This window comes from Neomonachus schauinslandi, chromosome 8 (genome assembly GCF_002201575.2).
Source record: "Neomonachus schauinslandi chromosome 8, ASM220157v2, whole genome shotgun sequence".
Lineage (NCBI taxonomy): Eukaryota > Metazoa > Chordata > Mammalia > Carnivora > Phocidae > Neomonachus > Neomonachus schauinslandi.
The window spans coordinates 144,085,348-144,104,762 of NC_058410.1; the positions used below are offsets into that span (position 1 = coordinate 144,085,348).

General features: G+C 43.3%; 4 non-coding genes across 4 annotated transcripts; 3 read left to right on the forward strand and 1 right to left on the reverse strand.

Annotated features, from left to right (window-relative positions):
* The first annotated feature begins 226 nt into the window (after positions 1 to 226).
* Positions 227 to 307, forward strand: TRNAS-CGA. Its single transcript has one exon. It is a non-coding gene; the product is annotated as a tRNA-Ser (tRNA).
* A 1,498-nt stretch (positions 308 to 1,805) lies between these two features.
* TRNAR-ACG lies at positions 1,806 to 1,878 on the forward strand. The gene has a single exon. It is a non-coding gene; the product is annotated as a tRNA-Arg (tRNA).
* An 8,535-nt stretch (positions 1,879 to 10,413) lies between these two features.
* Positions 10,414 to 10,496, reverse strand: TRNAL-UAA. Its single transcript has one exon. It is a non-coding gene; the product is annotated as a tRNA-Leu (tRNA).
* A 3,643-nt stretch (positions 10,497 to 14,139) lies between these two features.
* On the forward strand, positions 14,140 to 14,212 carry TRNAV-AAC. Its single transcript has one exon. It is a non-coding gene; the product is annotated as a tRNA-Val (tRNA).
* The last annotated feature ends 5,203 nt before the right edge of the window (positions 14,213 to 19,415 follow it).

A 19,415-nucleotide genomic window follows, 5' to 3' on the forward strand; every position in this document is an offset into this window, starting at 1 on the left:
GATTTTGCGGCCTGGGGCCTGGCAGCATGGGGTTGGGTTGGAGGAAGCTGGGCAAGGGCTGGGAGGAGAGACCTGACGAAGGGGCTCGGGTGTGATTTCTTTCTGTGTCCCGCTTAAAGTGAACATGCCAAATGAGCAGAAGCAACCAGCATTGGTAAGACCGGACTGTAATCGGGGGCCTTGTAAGAATGTGTATTCTAATGTATAAACAACCCGCCCGCGCAGAGCTGTGATGGCCGAGTGGTTAAGGCGTTGGACTCGAAATCCAATGGGGTTTCCCGCGCAGGTTCAAATCCTGCTCACAGCGCTTCGTGGTGCTTTTTCTATCCCAACTACAAAATGAAATTCTCACCAACAGCTCTGTTTTCAGCTTTTCATCTTATTCCGCAAACTGGAAAGTAGGAAGGCAGCTTCCCTTCCAGAGGTCTGTGTTGATTTGCCCCCCCCTTTCTGAAGCACTTGGACCCTTCGCCGAGCCGAGCGCCGGCCATCGCCCCCCTCCACCCCCTCGTGCGCGGGCGCTGCCTCTTTAGGCCCCGGCAAGCAAAGCCTGGGATTCCGCGCTCAGAATAGCTGCTCGTCCTGTACTGGGATTATGAAATCTGGAGGCAGACCCCAGGGGCAAAGAGAACCAGGAAATTTTATTTTTAAAACTCTTTAATGAAATACCCCGTGCTGATAACAGAAATGTAGGCAAGCTTCCTCAGAGTTCTCTGGTATTTAAAAAAAGAAAAAGGAAAAGCAAGCAAACAAACCTAAAACAGGCTGGTGGAAAACGTAAAGGTCTAGGATCATAAAGATCCATTCGTGCATGCGTGTGCGCGCGCCAAGCGCTCTTTAAAGCATCGTACAGAAATGAGGAAATCGAAGCAAAGAGAAAATAACGATTTGGCCAAGGCAGTAAGTGGAGTGGGGCAGGAGTTGGGTGCACCCTGGCTGCCCGAGGACCCAAGCCCCTCTGCTTCTCGCCCTCAGAGGAGAGGACTGGCCTCACTTACAGATGCTTTGTGTTTCCAAGCGTCTATTCCGCCTGTATTGAGCACTTTAATACACCTAGCCGATTTACGTAATAATGACGGGTGGTCTTTAATTCTATAACTATAAATCCAAACTTCTAAGTTCCTATGTGAATTGGGTTCTTCAAATATTTACCTTGAATTCTTGCCGCACCGTGGCCTAATTTGGGAGGGTGGGTGTTTCTGAATGTCTGTTCTGCTGCATAGAGTCTGAAATCATCTCCTCCAGCAGGAGTTTTGGCTCTTTGGAGAGTGCAGTGGAAAACATATGATTAATAACTCAGTAGTGCATTTTGTTCCACTTTCCTTGTCATTATATCAAAGTTTTAAATGATGTGGATTACTAAAAATTGATCCACACATAGCCTCAGTATTAAGTACATAAGAAAAGTGCGATTGCTTGGAACACTACATCTAAAACGAATGATGTAATGTATGGTGATTAACATAACAATAAAAAAATTTTCTAAAATGCGATTGCTGATGGACCAGTGGACCGACTGCTTAAACTACTGAAGCGTTCACAGGTAGGAACAATAGAAACAAGCATGCACATAAATGAAAAAAAACAATGCAAGCGACTTTCTGTCACGCACATGATGTTTCAAGGCAGGAAATCCTTTCAGAAATGCAACTATTTTACCGGAATGTAACTCATGCAAGCTAATCCCAATCAGTCCGCTTTACCGGAAACCACAGGTCTCTCTCCTTTGGCTCACTTCTGCCTACATCAGGAAGCAACTCAGTGATTCTAATGAATAATAAATAATCAACGCTTCTTAACCAGGGGGGCCAGTGGCGCAATGGATAACGCGTCTGACTACGGATCAGAAGATTCTAGGTTCGACTCCTGGCTGGCTCGACCTTCCTTTTTTTTTTTTTTTTTTCTCTCTCTCTCTTTTTTTTCTCTCGAAAGAATGTCTTTCTGTGTTTCTTCAAGTTGGTAAGAGAAGCAAACTCTCAAAAAATGTCTTTCTACACGTGTACGTTCTTCAAATTGGTAAGAAAAACAAACTCTCAAAGTGCTTTGGAAGGTAATTCATCCGATCTGGCTCCTCACCTCGGGGGCAGCCCTGGCTATCCGGTAAATCGGAATGAGGGCTCAAATCATCTCTCTTCCTCAAGTTCCTTTCGCCATACTGACAGTTGACTGAAAGATCTTTGGAAAGACAACTTCAAGAATCACATGAGGTATATTACTCGGCCATAAAAAGGAATGTTCTGATACATGCTACAACCTGGATGAACCTTGAAGACATCTGCTGAGTGAAAGAAGCCAGACGCAAAAGGCCACAGGGTATGATTCCATTTATAGGAAATGTCCAGAATTGGCACATCCACAGAGATTGCAGCTGCCAGGAGCTGGGAAAGGTGGAAAGGTACAGAATTTGCTGGGGGGGTGATGGAAATCTTTTGCAGTTATGGAAATCTTTTGCAGTTAGATAAGGGTGATGGTTGCACAAATCGGGATGCCCTAAAAACCACTGAATTGTACACTTTTCTGTGAATTTTATGGTATGTAAATTATACCTTAATATTTAAAAATCAAAGAAGCGTCAAAGAAAAAAAAATACAAACCAGTATTTTCTTCACGAAGTTTCCCCCCGTTGGGCAGGGCTCTCTCTCTCCTGCACACTTTCTGTCCCTGAGCATCGGTCCCGGAGGAGAGAGGAGGGACATCCACTGGAGAAACGTCGAACCAAGAAAGACGCGGCTGTGGACAAACGAAATCAGAGCCTCGCTTAGACCCTCAGTTCGCCGATCTCCGCAAAGATCCACGTTACCACCCACGGAAGCGACTCGGCCTCCCTGTCCCCGCCCCGCCTGGCGGTGTGGCCCGCAGCGCCGGCGCCTCCCCGCGGAGGACTGACCCTAGGAAACTGTTTAGGGTCGTAAAGGATCCCAGACAGACGTGGAGCAGACAAGAGGCCGAGGATGTTAGGGAGACGAGGGAGCGGCAGCCTTTGGCGGGGTCTCTCCAAACAGGGGGGCCTCCTCTGCAGGTGCACCTGCGCGCGACCCCTGGGACAGCGTGGGGGGTGGGCGTGAACACAGACGAGCGAAAGAGACCTTCAGGTGCGGACATACACGTCTTCATCTTACAAAAATGGGTTGGCGGGCGCCTGGGTGGCTCAGTTGGTTGGGCGGCTGCCTTCGGCTCAGGTCATGATCCTGGAGTGTCTGGATCGAGTCCCGCATCGGGCTCCCTGCTCGGCGGGGAGTCTGCTCCTCCCTCTGACCCTCCCCCCTCTCATGTGCTCTCTCTCATTCTCTCTCTCTCAAGTAAATAAATAAAATCTTTAAAAAAAAAAAAATGGGTTGGCGCCGGACAGCGTGCGTTGTGAGGGGGCGCTGGGGAGCCTGCCACGCGTCCAGACCCGGCTGGATACACTGTCTGTCCAGCTGAAAGCGAATTAAAAGGTGGGGAAGGACGGAAGAATGGTCCAAAGGATTTAGAGCTTCCTAAAATAAATGCTTCTTAAATTTTAGCGCGCGGGAAAATCACTCGGAGGGAGGATTAAACGCAGTTTTCTGGGCCTGGCTCCCGGAGATGCCACATGGGTTCCTGGGATGCAGCCGGTGAAGTTTTAGCAACGGGATGCTGGCGCGACGGGCCCGCGGACCGTACTTCACTGCTGGACTCGTGCGTTGTAGTTTATCTCCCGCTTTTTACCGCGAACACCAACACGGAACTTGCACGGTAGAGTGAAAAAAAAACAGAGCGTCCGTACGGAGAGGAAAATCACTACTTTAGCACTATTCCACTAGGCTGGAACCAAGGTAATTAATTTTTTCCCAAGGTAATTAATTTTAAGGTAACTGACCGTGTCTACTCTCAAGATTTTTGTTTTCCTCAAGATTTTTGTTAGAAATGTGTAAATTTCATCGAATACTTCCCCCCTCCCTTTTTTGGTGGCTCGTTTTAGAAAGAAGTCCATTTCCATCTCCCCCTCAAACAAAAAGACCTTTGATATAATAATCACACTCTTGAACCTAAAGGAGAAAACTTAGGCTTTTTTTTTTTTTAATCTGCAGGTTGGGAACTTCTCTTCCCCATAAAAACATCAACAGAGATTATTTGGTGAAGAAAAATTTTTTTCGTTTTTCCCCAGAATGTTCTAGAGCCGCACTGTCCAAAACAATAGCCATTAGCACATGTTTCTAAAACTTAATTCCAAAAAAAAAAAGTGAGATTTCTTATTCATGGGTTTTTTAATTGATTCCATGTTGGATTATAATATTTGGGATATAACATTACAATTAATTACACTTATTTATACTTTTTAAATATGGCTCCTTGGAAAATTAAAATTACTTATTATATAGTTTTAAGTCTCACATCTTCTTGTGGCTACTGATGTGGTAACATCAGTAAAGTGCAATTAATTTGCCAGGATGTGGTTCTTTGGGGCAGACTCCGTGGTGGTGTCACATTCCAAAGAATCTGTTTTTTACTCCAAAAAAATGCGTGTATTCTTCTGCAAAAGCAATTCCTAGTGTGTGAGAATGAAAATTTTTCATACTATATTTCTTTACCTGCTTTTTTTTCTATGCAAGAGGGCTCTGTGAGTTGTCGGGTGAAAGAACCTGCTTAGTAAACAGAAGAGTCTGGATTGCAGTTTGGTGAGTCTCTGTCTGCAGGCTTTGTCATTTTGAAAATGTTAGTCCTAGTTTTGTTGAAGACAGTTTGGAGGATTTATTCTTGATGAAACCTGAGTTACTCAATTGTTGTATGATGTGGAAGACTAAAAGCCTGATGTTTACTTTATAGATGCCTTCAGTTTCAGAAGGTGGCGGTAAGAGAAGTTTTCAAAGAAGAGACAGAAAGACTGGATGGAATGCGTAAAAATTTGCATGAAAAATCACTCCTCACAGCACATGACTGAAGCACCACAAACTATGTTTAGACACCAGAAAATTCAGAATTCTCATCTGATGACAATGCCTCTTCCCTATGCCATGAGATTATCAGTGATTTGCTTTGCAATAATTGAAATATTTTGTCTTTGACCTCTGACTTTATCATCTGAGAGCTGGTAATACGGGCTCCAGCAGTTACTGGAAACGCTGTTTCTGATTTTACATGATCCCCGCAACTGCTCTTAATTCTTTCTGCATCCTGCAAGAGTCATCATACGTGATGTCCAGTAACTGTTTGTAAATGGATCAGGGAATATCCAATTTCCTTTCTCCACTTTTTTGGAAGTCAGTAGAATGGAGCTGAGGCGGAGGGGCTAGGAGCTCCCCGCGGAGAAAACAAACCCCTTCCTCCTGCAATGTCTTTCCAGCGCCCCCTACTGTCAGATTTTTGTGCCTGCAGGTACAAGAAAAAAAAGTGAAGGCCCAGATCCCTTTTCAAAAGGCTGTCTAAAAGGATGAATTTGAGAGTGAGAGGCGTGTTTACATTTTCTCCTGTGTGTCTCCTTTACTCCTTACACAGAACCCTTTACATGTGTGGGCACCAGACGTGCGGGGTCCTTCCTCCCACCAAGCAATTCTTCAGCACTAGCTGATGTCTTGGATTTAAGTCAGTTCCGAGACTGTCTATCCGGAGGTCTGTCGGATCGCACAGGTTACGAGCTCAGTCTCAGGAGACCGCACTCACCTCAGACGCCGATGGCAGCTAGCCAGCCCCAGGTGACCCCCAAGTCTGTCCGACTTGGCAACACATTGGAGGTTCCCAGGAGCTCCTCCCCCTTGGATTCCATTATTTGCTAGAACAGTTCACAGAACTCAGGGGAACACTTCCATACATCTAGCGGTTCATTACAGGGTGTGATAAAGGATGCAGATGAACAGCCACACGGAGAGATGCATGGGGGCGGGGGCTTCTGAGAGAGTCCCAAGCATAGGAGTGTCTGTCCCTCAGGAGCTGGAGCACATCCCCCACCCCCCACCCCCAGTACTTTGGGTTTGTACCTCCAGGTGAGGTGAGTTCACCAACCTGGAAGCTCTCTGAATCCCATACTTTTGGGATTTTTATGGAAGCTTCATCATGTGGTGACTGATCATTAACTCTTCTTTCTTTTCCCTTCTTAAGAGAACTGGGGGAAGGGCAGAGCATTCCAAGTTTCTTTTTTTTTCTTTTTTTTTTTTTAAGGTTTTATTTATGGGACACCTGGGTGGCTCAGTCGTGAAGCGTCTGCCTGATGTGTGACTCGATCCCAGGACCCTGAGATCATGACCTGAGCCAAAGGCAGACGTTCAACATTCAACCACCTGAGCCACCCAGGCGCCCCAACATCCCAAGTTTCTAATCATGGCTTGGTCTTTCTGGTGACCTTCTAGGAACCCACCCACAGTTGCCTCAGCAGAACAGAAGACGCACCTACCACCCAGAAAATTACAGGAAAGTCATCTCTCTGTAGCCACAAGACGAGGAAAAGAGCAGCCTAGCAAGACAGACAACGTTCAGACAGTAACACTCTACTCCAACAACACACCGCAGAAAACACGGTGTCCCAAACCCCCACTCTCTCATCACCACCTGAAAAGGCCCAGCGGAGAGCTTGGACCCCCACTTCGACCAGCAGTGAGGGTGGTGTTGAAGAAGGCCAAGGGTAAGATTGGCAGTATCAAGGCCCATTGCCCAGACCCCACTCCCACATCCAATTCCTGCCAGACCAGAAGCTCAGGGCATTTGGGTGGAGCTCTTAAAGGGGAAATTAACTTCCGATTGACATGGCTGGGCCGTTTGGTTGGGAAAATCTTTCCTGTCAGCATCCATAAGTGGGCTGGGCAGATTTTCAGAAACAAAAATCTTCCAGTCTACTGCAGGATATTACAGTCCTAACTATGAATTGGAGCCAAGATAAGACAGAATGGTTCACAGACTGGTATACACCTTTCAGATTTGTTAGTCTTCCAGGCAGGTGAGCTTCTGTTTCACTCACTTCCAAATATTCTGCCACAGTTTGGAGGGGTAGTCTCCCCATATCTTGAAAGTGAGGGAGAGGTTCTACAGCTTGAAATTCCTTAAAAGTGACGTTCAAATAAATTTTGTTCTTTGCCTTACTTTCACTGTCCATGTCTAAATACCTGCAGCCCACAATTTTTTTAATTTAGGGGGTTCATTTCCACAAGATAAGTTACATTTTTATTTAGCTTTTCCCAATTCTGGCTTACAACAAACCATCCTGTGTATCATGCTAGTCCTTCTGCCATTTGTTTTTCAAAATTTTGGTGCTAGCTCTTTATTTTCCCATTATTGTCCTTGTGCATTTATGCCTTCAAAACACCCCTTTTCTTTCTTTTTTAGTAGATTTTTGGGTAGAGAGCCATCAAATGCCCATCTTAAATATGCCATCTTTACAAGCAGATCTATCTCTGACTTCCTGTGATTTCTCATCATGCGAGATACCCAGAAGGTCAGTAAAATAATATCATAGATAATGAATAGTATGACACCACTTATGTTCAGATGACAGTCCTACAGGACTCCAGCTTCCAGCTCACATGAAGAAGGCTGGAAAGAGTGTTGCTCCTAACCTAACAGCCAAAAATCTAGATAATTTAAAAAAATCATAATCTTTTTTTTTTTTTTAGTGTATTTTTATTGGGTCTTCAAGTCTGGGTCCCACAGTCCTCATCTGATGTCACTCTTAGCTCTGTGGTGATTTCTCCCCTGATGTGCACATAGGGCTTGCCCAAGTAGCCTACTGCAGCCAAGGTTTTATTCCAAAGCTACCTCTCTAAGGTCTAAGGTTACCATGGTAGAGTTTTATACAACAGTTTTCCTTAAAATATTCCACAATTTGTTATTCCCAAACAAAATAAGATTATGCTCCACTCAGAGAAATTGGCTAGTCATTCTGAAGATGTCTAAGAACTATATTACTGCCAAAGAACAACTTTTCTCAGTTCATAATCTTCTGTGAACCCATGAGAGAGCTGAGGTCTCAGAGCAACCAAATAGTTTGAAATCTAAGGAAAACAGGTACTTCCAAGTGGAAATGGGACATGAACACTGGCTCACCCAAAACCTGCAGGATGAAGATGGGGCCTCCGTGCAAGAGGGTAAGAAAAATCCAGCTAAAAGTCATCATCTTGTAATGAACTGCTAAAGTCCAGGTGTGGGCAGGCAGGGATATATTGGAGGGAGGTTGCACACACTTCACTGAGCACTCACAAGAAAGGCTGGGACAAGGAAAGAGAGCAGAGAAAGCCTCCTTCAGGGGTCCAGGCCTGGCAGAGGGGAGCGTCAGCGCCCAAATAAAGAAGTCCTAAACACTGAGGGAAAAGAGACAAATACTGTTAGAAACTGAAGAAAGTACAAAAGAATAAAAATCTCTCCCCTGGGGGAGTGTCAAAAAACCATATGGGCCCAGAATATTAGAGAATGTCAACTGCCAGGTTGAGGGGGAGGGGGGAAGGAGGAGAGGCTGACTGAGAAAGTCAGACCTCAGAGACCCAGGGTCACAGAATATCACAAGTCTGGGGCTGAACGGTGACAGAAAGCCTCTTGCACAACCCATTGGACTAGCAAACACTAGCTACCAAGAAATGGAAGGGTAGCCCTGGGGGAAGGCAAGATATCCAAGGAGAGAAACCCTCTCTGAAACTCGCACAGAGAAGGCCTAAAGCTGAGGGTAGCACAAAACCACTGAAATAGCACTCTGAAAAATTCAACCTCACCCTAAACCCAAATAGTGCCAAAAGAATTCAAAGCCAATTGTGCCCAGAAGGAGATCATAGCAACAATAAACCACAAACATATCTCAACTCCTGCTTAGACTGATTCAACCTCACACATCAATAGCTTAGTAAAAGGGACATATCCATCTCCAGCCTAAATACTATTTGCCTCACCGGCTACCATCCTAATACTACGCTGATGAAAAAGCATCAGACACTCATAAACACAAGAAGAGACCATGCACTGTCAAGAGAAAAAGCAATCAACAAAGTGAGATTCAGAGATGTCCCACATAATGGAACTGTCAGAAAGGAAATTTCAAATACCCACGATTATTATGTTAAAGGCTCTAGTGGAAAAGATGGACCACATACATCAGCAGATGAGAAATTTCAGTAGATTGTTGGAAACTGAAAGTCAAATGGATATGCTAAATTAAAACACACACACACACACACACACACGGTAACAGAGCTATAGAATGCCTTTTAATGGCTCACCAGTAGACCCCACAGATCTGAGGGGAAATTGAAGGAGGGTCAATAGAATCTACCCAACCTGAAACAGCAAGAAAAAAAAGATTGAAAAAAAATCACTGAAGAGTTATTGATCAATGTCAAGTGGTCTAATATGTTTGTAATTGAAATCCCAAACAGCAAAGAAAGAGAGAAAAGAACAGAAGAAATATTTGAAGAGATAATGACTGAGTACTTTCCCAAAATAATGAAATCAAGCCACAGCTCCAAGACCAGAGAATCCTAAGCATTTTATATGTGTGTGGGGGGGGGGACCCTATTTACCTCCTATTCAAACTGCTGAAAACAAATAAAAGAGAGAATACTGAAGACAATCAAAGAACAAAATACATATTATATGTAGCTGAAAAAGATAAAAGTTACATCAGACTTCTCACCAGAAATTACGTATGTCACAAGACAAGGGAATGACACTTCCAAGTGATGAGAGACCAAAAATCATAATAATTTTAAAAACCCCAAAAAACTGTTAACCCTGAATTCTCTACCAAGCAAAAAATATTTTTCAGAAATGAAGAAGACAGAAATATATGTCCAGACAAAATCTAGCAGACTTGCACCACAGGAGATGTGAGAAGGAATTCAGGACGAAGGAACAGGAAGCCAGAGAGATAGGAAGGACTGAATATCCACAGAAGTGGTTACAATGCAGGCGCACAGAAGGCACATTTTCCCCAATTTTAATCACTCTCGATAGGATCGACTGCATAAAGCAGAAGTAGTGACGTGCTGTACTGTAGACACGAGAGCAAATACCACAACGATGGCCCAAAGCAGAGAGGCTAGTCTGTTGCTGCAAGCTGCTCACCCAAGCAGCCGCGGAATATGCCATTTGAAAGGAGACCCAGGCTAACTGCAGGTGTGTCTAGAAAACCCTTGGGAAACCAGTCCAGATCATTTTAAAAGACATGAAAAAAAAAAAAAAAGACATGAAAAACAATTTTATCTTCACAATAGTGTAGTGAAGATAAAATTAAACCATGTAAAATGCTCATAAGTTTCAAAAACAGGAAGAAAGATAAAGGAAAGGAACACCTAGAAACAACTTAAGAAGACAGTGGATTTTAATAGGAATATGTCAGTGATGACATTATATGCCGATTACCTGAATGAACCAATGATAGAGTTTGTCAACTTTTGGATAATAAAACGTCAGACCGAGCTGCAATGCTGGACCAAGTCCCAGCTCTTAACAAGGGAATTCTAATCTCACACAAAGCACACCTACCGGGAGTGGGGTTCGAACCCACGCGGGCACATGCCCATTGGATCTTAAGTCCAACGCCTTAACCACTCGGCCATCCCGGTGGCATGTGTAAATCTTCTTGTCAAAATTACTAAGTTAGAATTCATAGAATTCCTAGTCCCTAGAAGGTTATGAATATACTTGGGAAATCAGGTGACCAGGCTTTAATGTGTGGGGAGGAACAAGTCCTTAAAATGCTTCTTGGGGGAGAAAAAACACTAACGGAAATGTTTATTTTCAACAATTATTCTAATCACTAATTTGTACCATACATTACAATGGGTGTTAGGGAAAGACTGAAACATCCCTGATCTCACAGACTTGCATTAAAATGAGAAATATTGTGACAGAAAAAGCACATGATGTTACCGGAATACTCACGTTGTCAGATTCAACTCACTTTGTCACCACTTATGCTCAAGAGAAGACCCTTCTTTTAGTGGATTTGGAAAGAAAACCACAAAGGAAAGGGAGTGGAGTAAGAGGTGGAGAAAATGCAGCCGCATGAACTATGTCTCATAACTCTACAAAGGTGGTGTCTACACTGCTCATTACTCATCAGACAACACTGGTTTGCCTGCTGAATCTAAGCCCCCGTTCCAAACCCATGACTCTGACTGTCCAGGTGAGGGTTTTGAGTCTTGGACCAGAGGACAGTTAATATTGAGACAAACTACCCTTACAGTAAGTTTAGAAAACCCTACTGCACACATACAGAGTTTGGAGTTTAACACGTGATACTGGTTTTAATAAGGAAGTATTGTAACCAAGAGTTCTAACTCTCCACTAATGAAATCTCTTTCCTGAGTACCTACTATGTGCTAGGCACTGAGTCAGGTGCACATAATCTACTAAGTCAGTAAGACACTCAAACACTTCAGTCAAGGGACTGGGTTTAAGAACTCATTAAAGCAGGTTCCAGATGGGCATTTGGGGGGTTGTATTGAAAGTTTGTGATGGCTTCTAGAATCCCCGACAGGTTCCTTTTTCTCCACATTCCTGCCAACACTTGTTAGTTCTTATCTTTTTCGTAATAACCCTTCTGACAGGTGTGAGGTGATAGCTCACCGTGGTTTTGATTTGCATTTCCCTGATGATGAGTGGTGTTGAGCATCATTTCATGCGTCTGTTGGCCATTTGGATGTCTTCTTTGGAAAAATGTCTCTTCAGATCCTCTGCCCACTTTATTTGTTTTTTTTTATATTAGTTGTATGAGTTCATAAAGAATGTTTTTGGATATTCACCCCGTATCAGACACACGGTCTGCAAATATTTTCTCCCATTCCATAGGTTGCCTTTTTATTTTTTTGATGGTTTCCTTTGCTGTGCAGAAGATTTTAATTTGATGTAGTCCTACTTGTTTATTTTTGCTTTTGTTGCCTCTATTATTGTGATTCTTAACAAAGAGTAGAAATAGCTATAGAGTTTATAAAATATACTCAGAGAGTGTAAATACCTAAATGTGAGAGGTAAAAATTAAAGAAATGTATGTAGAGAAATGTCTTTGTGACCCAGAGGTCAGAGAGGACTTAACAAAAATTCTAAAAGCACAAACAGTTGGTATAGTTTACCTCATCCAAATCAAAAGTATGTTCAATGAAGGCCACAATGGAAAATCAATGGACAGGTAGAAGATATGTGAAACAGTTAACAATGACAGCTTCATCCATGTTATGTAGTAAGAAGCCATGAAAATCTGCAAAATCAGGCAGAAAATTCAACATAAAATGGGTAAAGAATAGGAACAGGATGCTCATCAAAGCCAAGATAAAGAAGAATCTGAAAAGATTAACAAAGATTTAAAACATTTAATATTATTAGTAATGTATGAAAATGCAAAATGATTGAGATTTTACTCTACCTACATTGAATTTGAAGAATTAGAAGCCTGGATGTGTCCATTATTGCAGGTATGAGGATATCCGAATCCACGTGTCCTGCTGATGGAAGTTTATGCTGATGCGGCCACCCTGGAGAGCAGTCTAATAATTTTAACTCAAGATTAATCAAATCCAATGATCCAGATATTCTGCTCCTAGGTGTATATGATTCTCATTCCTCATCGCCCCCAAAAATCTCAGAAAGGCACAGATCGAGTCATAAGTGGATGTTAATTGCAGCATTATTTTTGGTCCTTCAGAATCAGACTCAACCTTGACGCCATCATTGGTAATGGGTAATAGATGATGAATAGTAGACAGGTAAGCGTGGTAAAAGCATAATGATGAATATTATGAAACTATGAGGTGTAATAGACTAGATGTTCATGTAACAACACTTGTGAACCTTAAAAAGAAAGGTTTTTTTAAAAGATACCTAATAAACTTTTGTCCTTCATCACAGTAATCATTCTGCTCCCTGGTTTTCAAAATCTTACTGTTGCTCTGCACTTTTCCTCTTTTTGTCCTTGTGCATTTAAGCCTTCAAACATCCCTGATGCCCTTTCTAGCATAGTTTGGGATAGAGAGAAAGCAAATGTTGTGCTTAATTTTCCATAATTATAATCAGGTCTGTCTCTGACTGACGATGATTTTTCATCACTATGGAACCCAAAGGGTTCCTGAAATAGTGGGTGGTGATAGGGAGCCACCATTTATATTGGGATCAAAATACTAAAGAGGCTAGAGAAGAATTTTTTATGTCGGATTTCCCCATTTCTCATTTCACCACTGACCATTTCAATCTAATGGGGTTAAACTAAAGGAATAAAAGTCATGTAGGACATCATCAGAACTTCATTTGCAAGCTGCTTGCTACTTCTGATGACTCGTCCTAAATTCCGACACATGCTGACTGGACTACCACTGTCCTTCCTCCAGGACTCCTCGCTGGTGAGTAGCCCATGAATTAGTTTTTTTCTGCCGTGTTTTTTAAACTTTCCCAAACCCATTCAGGCGATTTGTTTCTTGCTGTACATCTTTGCATGAGCACTGCCCATCTTTCGTTTTCAAACCTCAAGAAAGTGTCTTAGGAGTGTTAAAAGCAGGTGTCTGAATGAATCTCACCACGACCAAGATCCCGACAGGCTGCCAGCATGAGAAAAAAACACTCGAGTGGGTGTCCTGTCTGATGGGATTTCAATTCTCCAGATCCTTCAGCTTCAAAAAGAAAGGAGCCTGTGGGCCTTTTGTCCCCCTGGCAGGGAGAAGAACGTTTGGTACCCTGCCTCCCCCAGGCAGTCAAAAGAAAGTGAGCCCGACCTGTCCGGGGACGACGGCTTGTCCCTGCTGCCCAGCCCTTCACCAAGGCTAGCGTTGGGATGCTGGGCATCCCACTCCACCTGTGGTTCCCCATCGCGTGGTCCAGCGACAAGTCCTGGGCTCACCAGTTGGCTCTGGTTCCTACAGGACAATCTTCAGTCATCGAGAGATGAAGGACAGGGCGTCTTACAAGGTCCGAGACACGAGCCTGGGACAGATGAAGACATTTCCCGGGCGTCTGCTGCAGTCCCCCGCCCCGTCTGCAAAGTAACGGGGGCTCTGGGCGGGGGGGGGGGGGGGGGGGGGGCGGCGCCGGGGGGGGTATGTGCCGGGCCGGCCGCTGGCCTGGCTGTGAATTGTCCAGCTCCGACACTGTGGATTCTGAGACTCGGAAAGTGGGGGGAGGGGGGGAACTGTGCCTCCGCCAAGAATAGAGCCTCGAGGGAAGGATAAATTGAAGGTTAACTTTAATAAATCGAGAATGAACACAGGCAAAAGGTCGTGGGTTTCCGTAGTGTAGTGGTTATCACGTTCGCCTAACACGCGAAAGGTCCCCGGTTCGAAACCGGGCGGAAACAAGGTACTTCTCTTTTTCCCATAAATGCTAAATTCTGTTCCAGAAATTTTCTGCCTGAATTTGCCTACTTTTCTACCAAGTCTCAAAATGTTCGTGCTCCCTTTGCAGCCCCAAACTTTGAGTTACGGGAATTACCTTACATAACAAGAGCAGAGCTGAGGCTTGCTCTCCCCGTCAACAACGGATCGTGTTGCGTCCCTGGCGGCGGGTCAGAGAGGATTCTGCGCTGGCCCGCGGGGCTGTCCGGGGCGAAGCGAGGTCCGCCCCCGCTTGGGGCAGAAGGGACGGGGATCAGCCCCAAGACGGGAGTGTGGCTGGGGCGTGCAGGGAGGCCCGGCAGCCGGCTGCGGCCGAGGTGCCCAGCGGAGAGTGACTCCAGGAGGGGGCCGACAGGCCGAGTCCAGCCTTGTGAGTCCACTGTCGAGGGACCTCGGCCTTCACGCTGGTAAAGCAGGAGGACGCTGGATTTCAAGCCGTGAAGTGACTCCACAGGTCTTAACTTTTTTAGAAGGACCCCTCTGCCAGCTCTGCGGAGAACATGTGTGGAGAAAAGGATGGCAGCAAGGAGATCTGTGAAGTCCCTTTCATGGAGCTGCATGTCAGAGAGAACTGTGGCTTGGACAGGTGAAAAGTAGTTACAGTCTAGATAGATTTTAAAGATAGAGCAAAAGAAATTCTTGAGAAAATGGATGTGAAGAGTGAAAAAAGTGGAATCAGTGATGATTTTGAGGGTCTTCTTCAGGAAGGATGGAGTTGCCATTGACTGAAATGGGGAAGACTGGATGGAACAGCATTATTGGGGGCGGCGGGGCAGGAGGAGTGGGAGTTCTGTTTTAGACAGACTAGTGTGGATGCCTGGTGCACAACACTCAGGGTCATGCTAAGAAATCAGCTGAATATACAAGCCCAGGGTTCAGTGGAGTGGGTTAGATGATAGATACCAGGTTATGAGTTGTAGTCATTATTTAAGCCATGAGAACAGATGAAATCACCAAGAAATGAGTGTTTATAAAGAAGAGGTCCAAGGACCAAACCCTGAGGCATTCCATTATAGAAAAGGGTGGGTGAGATGACCGGAAACAAAGGATATTAAGAAGCAGCAGCCAGGGAGGTAGAAATACAACCAGGACAGCAGTCTCTGGAAAGTCAGAGAAAATATTTTAAGAAGGATGAGGTGCCTATGGCCCCTGAGAAGTCAAGGACTTAGAAGTGGTGATTAATTTTAGACATCTGGAGGTCATTGGTGATCTTGACAAGAAGTTTCCATTAAGTGGTGGTGCCAAAAACCCCAGATGTAGCGGTTTTGAAGACTGGGAGGAGAGAAACTGCAGACAGTATGTCTGTATAGTTCTGTACAGATTTTATAAAAAGCCATCTGACAGATAGGTCAGTAGCTAGAGGAAAATCTTGGGGCAAGAGAGGCCTTTTTAAGACAGGAGTCAAATAGCATATTTGAACATTTGTGAGAATAATCCAGTAGTCAGGAGATTGCTCTAGTCAATGCAGATAAAACTCTCTGTAAGTCATTAGTAATTCACTGAGAGGAGTGAAAATTCCTTCCCGGAGGAGACTGAAGAATTTTCCAAAATTCTATGATAGCAACATGTCACAAATAGATTTTGACTCCATGTTTCTCTTCTATTTTCCCTTTCCAGGACAAAGATACACGAAGACTGGTTCTGGAACTATGCTAAAATTCAAAATAGTTGAAGGAATCCTGAGATGTCCACTATGGTACCAGACTTGGCCACCCCCCAGCTTGCCATGTCTTCAGTCTCATTTAATAGACACTGCTCCATCATCAGCCTGCATTCACAGAAGTGCTATATACTCTTTGAGGATGGCCATATTTTCTAACACGTAATGTGGACACCCAACTTCCAGCCACATATGATTGGGCCAAGTTCTCAAAGGCAGCCAATCCATGGGCTGGCAAGTGACCTAGGAAGAGACCTATAACCTGATCCTCACTAAAAATCTCTGCCCCAAAAGTGACTCAAGTATTTAGATGGGGGGGATCACATGGATTATTTTAGGAGGGAAATTGGAACTGGAAAAAGCAAAAATAGTGAGACAGGAGACAGAAGAGATTCAAAGAGAAAATGACATTGAAAGATTTACTGATTCACATTAATCCCTATTTGCTAGCACATAGGTCAATGAACTATTACCCTTGAATGGCATCAAAATGATTAACCTAGACCCTCTATAGATCTTGTTAAATTAAGAGACGCTTCTAGCTAGAGCATAGGTGATCTTATCCCTAAAATCCTATTTGGGTAACTCCACTCCACCTAGCTTCTAGATGTTGAAAGGAGGGAAAGGAGATGGAAGGAGCTAACACCAAGTGGGTCCTCTTACGAACTTTTGGAAAAGGGAAATATGTCTTTCCATCTCTATTAACCCAACATCTGGAGGGCCAGACCTAAGGTGATGTTTGCTCCATTCCCCCACCCTCTCTTCAAGCATGTGTCTCCTTTTCTTTAAACAAAGAACTTAATAACTCATTCATTCAATAAATACTTATTGAATGCCTGCTATGTGTCAGATACTGCATTAGTCACTAGAACAACACCTATGAACAAAATAGAAATTTGTTTCATTTCTAGTGGCAGGATTACAGAATTATTTTAAACCAAAGTTACTATAAAATGCTATACAATGTGATAATAAATGCTAAGGAGAAAAATTGAGAGAAGGACATTAAGGGTAAATTTTTATTTTCAAATTCTAAATGGATTATTGGTGACATGTGAGCAAAAATCTGAAGGAAGAAAATAAATGAGCCATGGGGCTGTCCAGGTAAAGTCACTCCAGACATAGGCTGTTGTGCCCGCAGGGACCCATAGTGGAATTTACCTTGTGCATTAAAGGAATAGCAAGGAGGCTAATTCTGCTGGAGTAAAATGAATGCGATTTTAATGTACACATCAGTTATCTACTGCCTCAAATTAACTCCTTAACAAACCATCCAAATTCAGTAGCTTAAAACAAAAAAAATCTATTTAGCTCACTAGTCTGTGGTTAACTAATATAGGTTAGGATTGACCAGACTGTTTATGTCCCAGCTGGGTTGACTCACGTGTCTGGTGAACAATAGACAATCAGCCAATCTCCATACATTTCATATTCTCCAGCATGCTAAACCCAGGCAAGTTCTCAAGACAATAGCTCAGGGCAAAAGCAATCAGGAAAAACAAATCCCTTCTGGAACTAATAAGCAATTATAGCAAGGTTGTAGGATACAAGGTTAATATACAAAAGTCAATCACTTTCCTATTTATCAACAATGAAAAATTGGAATTTGAAATTAAAAACACAATGTGAGGGGTGCCTGCGTAGCTCAGTTGGTTAGGTGGCTGCCTTCAAATTGGATCATGATCTCTGATCTCAGGGTCCTGGGATCACGCTCCACATCGGGCTCCCTGCTCGGGGAGAAAGGGGAGCATCTTCTCCCTCTCCTGTTGTTCCCCCTGCTTGTGCTCTGTCAGGTAAATAAATAAAATCTTTAAAAATTTTTTAAAAAATCAAAACATAATGTGATTTACATTAGCACCCCCAAGACGAAATACTTAGGTACAAATCTAACAAAATTTGTGTAAAATCTATATGTGAGGAAAACTACAAAACTTTGATGAAAGAAATCAAAGAAGCACTAAATAGAGAGATATTCCATGTTCATGGATAGACTCAACATTGACAAGATGTCAGTTCTTCTCAACTTGATCTATAGATTCAACACAATCCCAGTCAAAATCCAAGCAAATTGTTTTGTGAATATTAACAAGCTGATTCTAAAGTTTATATGGAGACGCAAAAGACCCAGAATTGTCACCACAATGTTAGAAGAGAAGAATAATTTGGAGGACTGACAGTACCTGACTTCAAGATTATGGTATATGCACACAATGGAATATTATATAGCACTAAAAAGAAAGGAGCTACCAAGCCATGAAGAAATATGGAGGAAACATAAATGGATATTACAAAGTGAAAGAAGTCAATCTGAAAAGGCTGTGTACTGTATGACTCAACTATATGATATTTGGAAAAGACAAATGTAAAAAGATCAGAGGTTGTCAGGGATTAGAAGGGATAGAGGGATGAACAGGCAGAGTGTAGAGGATTTTTAGGGCAATGAAACTATTCTGTATGATACTATAATGGTAGACATATATCATACATTTGGCAAAACCTATAGAATGTACAAGAGTGAACTCAAATGCAAACTATGGACTTCGGATGATAATGACATGTCAGTGTGGGTTCATCAGTTGTAACAAATGTACCATTCTGATTCAGGATATCGATAGTGGGGGAGGTTGTGTGTGTGGCGGCGTAGGGGGTATATGAGAACTTCCCACTCGATTTTGCTATGGACTTAAACTGCTATAAAGAAATAAAGACTACTTAAAAAAAAAAAAACTAAACAGCAACCAAAACAAGCAAGCAGAAAGAGCAAAGGGCATATTCAAGAATCTTCTTTGTCGGGCACCTGGGTGGCTCAGTTGGTTAAGCGACTGCCTTTGGCTCAGGTCATGATCCTGGAGTCCCGGGATCGAGTCCCGCATCGGGCTCCCCGCTCGGCGGGGAGTCTGCTTCTCCCTCTGACCCTCCCCCCTCTCATGCTCTCTCTCTCTCAAATAAATAAATAAAATTTAAAAAAAAAAAAAAAGAATCTTCTTTGTCAACTTTGCTAATATCCCATCAGCCTCCATAAGTCACAGTGCTCAACCAAGAGAGAGTGGGGGGCGCTACAAGGTCACATGAAAAACATGAATGGAAGGAAGGGGGAAGAATTGGGGTTATTCATGTAATAAGCCCACTATAGTAGTTAATTATTTCTAGTTGATTTGATGCAAAAAGATCAAAATAAAATCACCTTTTCTATTACCCGGTTATGTGCTCCATATATTCCAGCTTCTTACCCTAACTCCACCATCACCCACACCATGATCATGACTCATCCCCGCCAGTTACACCATTCCTAAGCCTCATCCATCCCTCAGCATGCCCTTAACTCCATCTCTGCTACTCATCTCATCACTGAACTACAAGTTAAAGGTGTCTAAGATGGACTGAGAGGCTCATAGATAAAATTGGTTTTATTATATATTACTTGAATATTAAAATAAATAAATAGATAGGAAAGGGAGGGAAGGGGGAGGGAGGGAGGGAGGAAGGAAGGAAGAGATTTTGCCTTT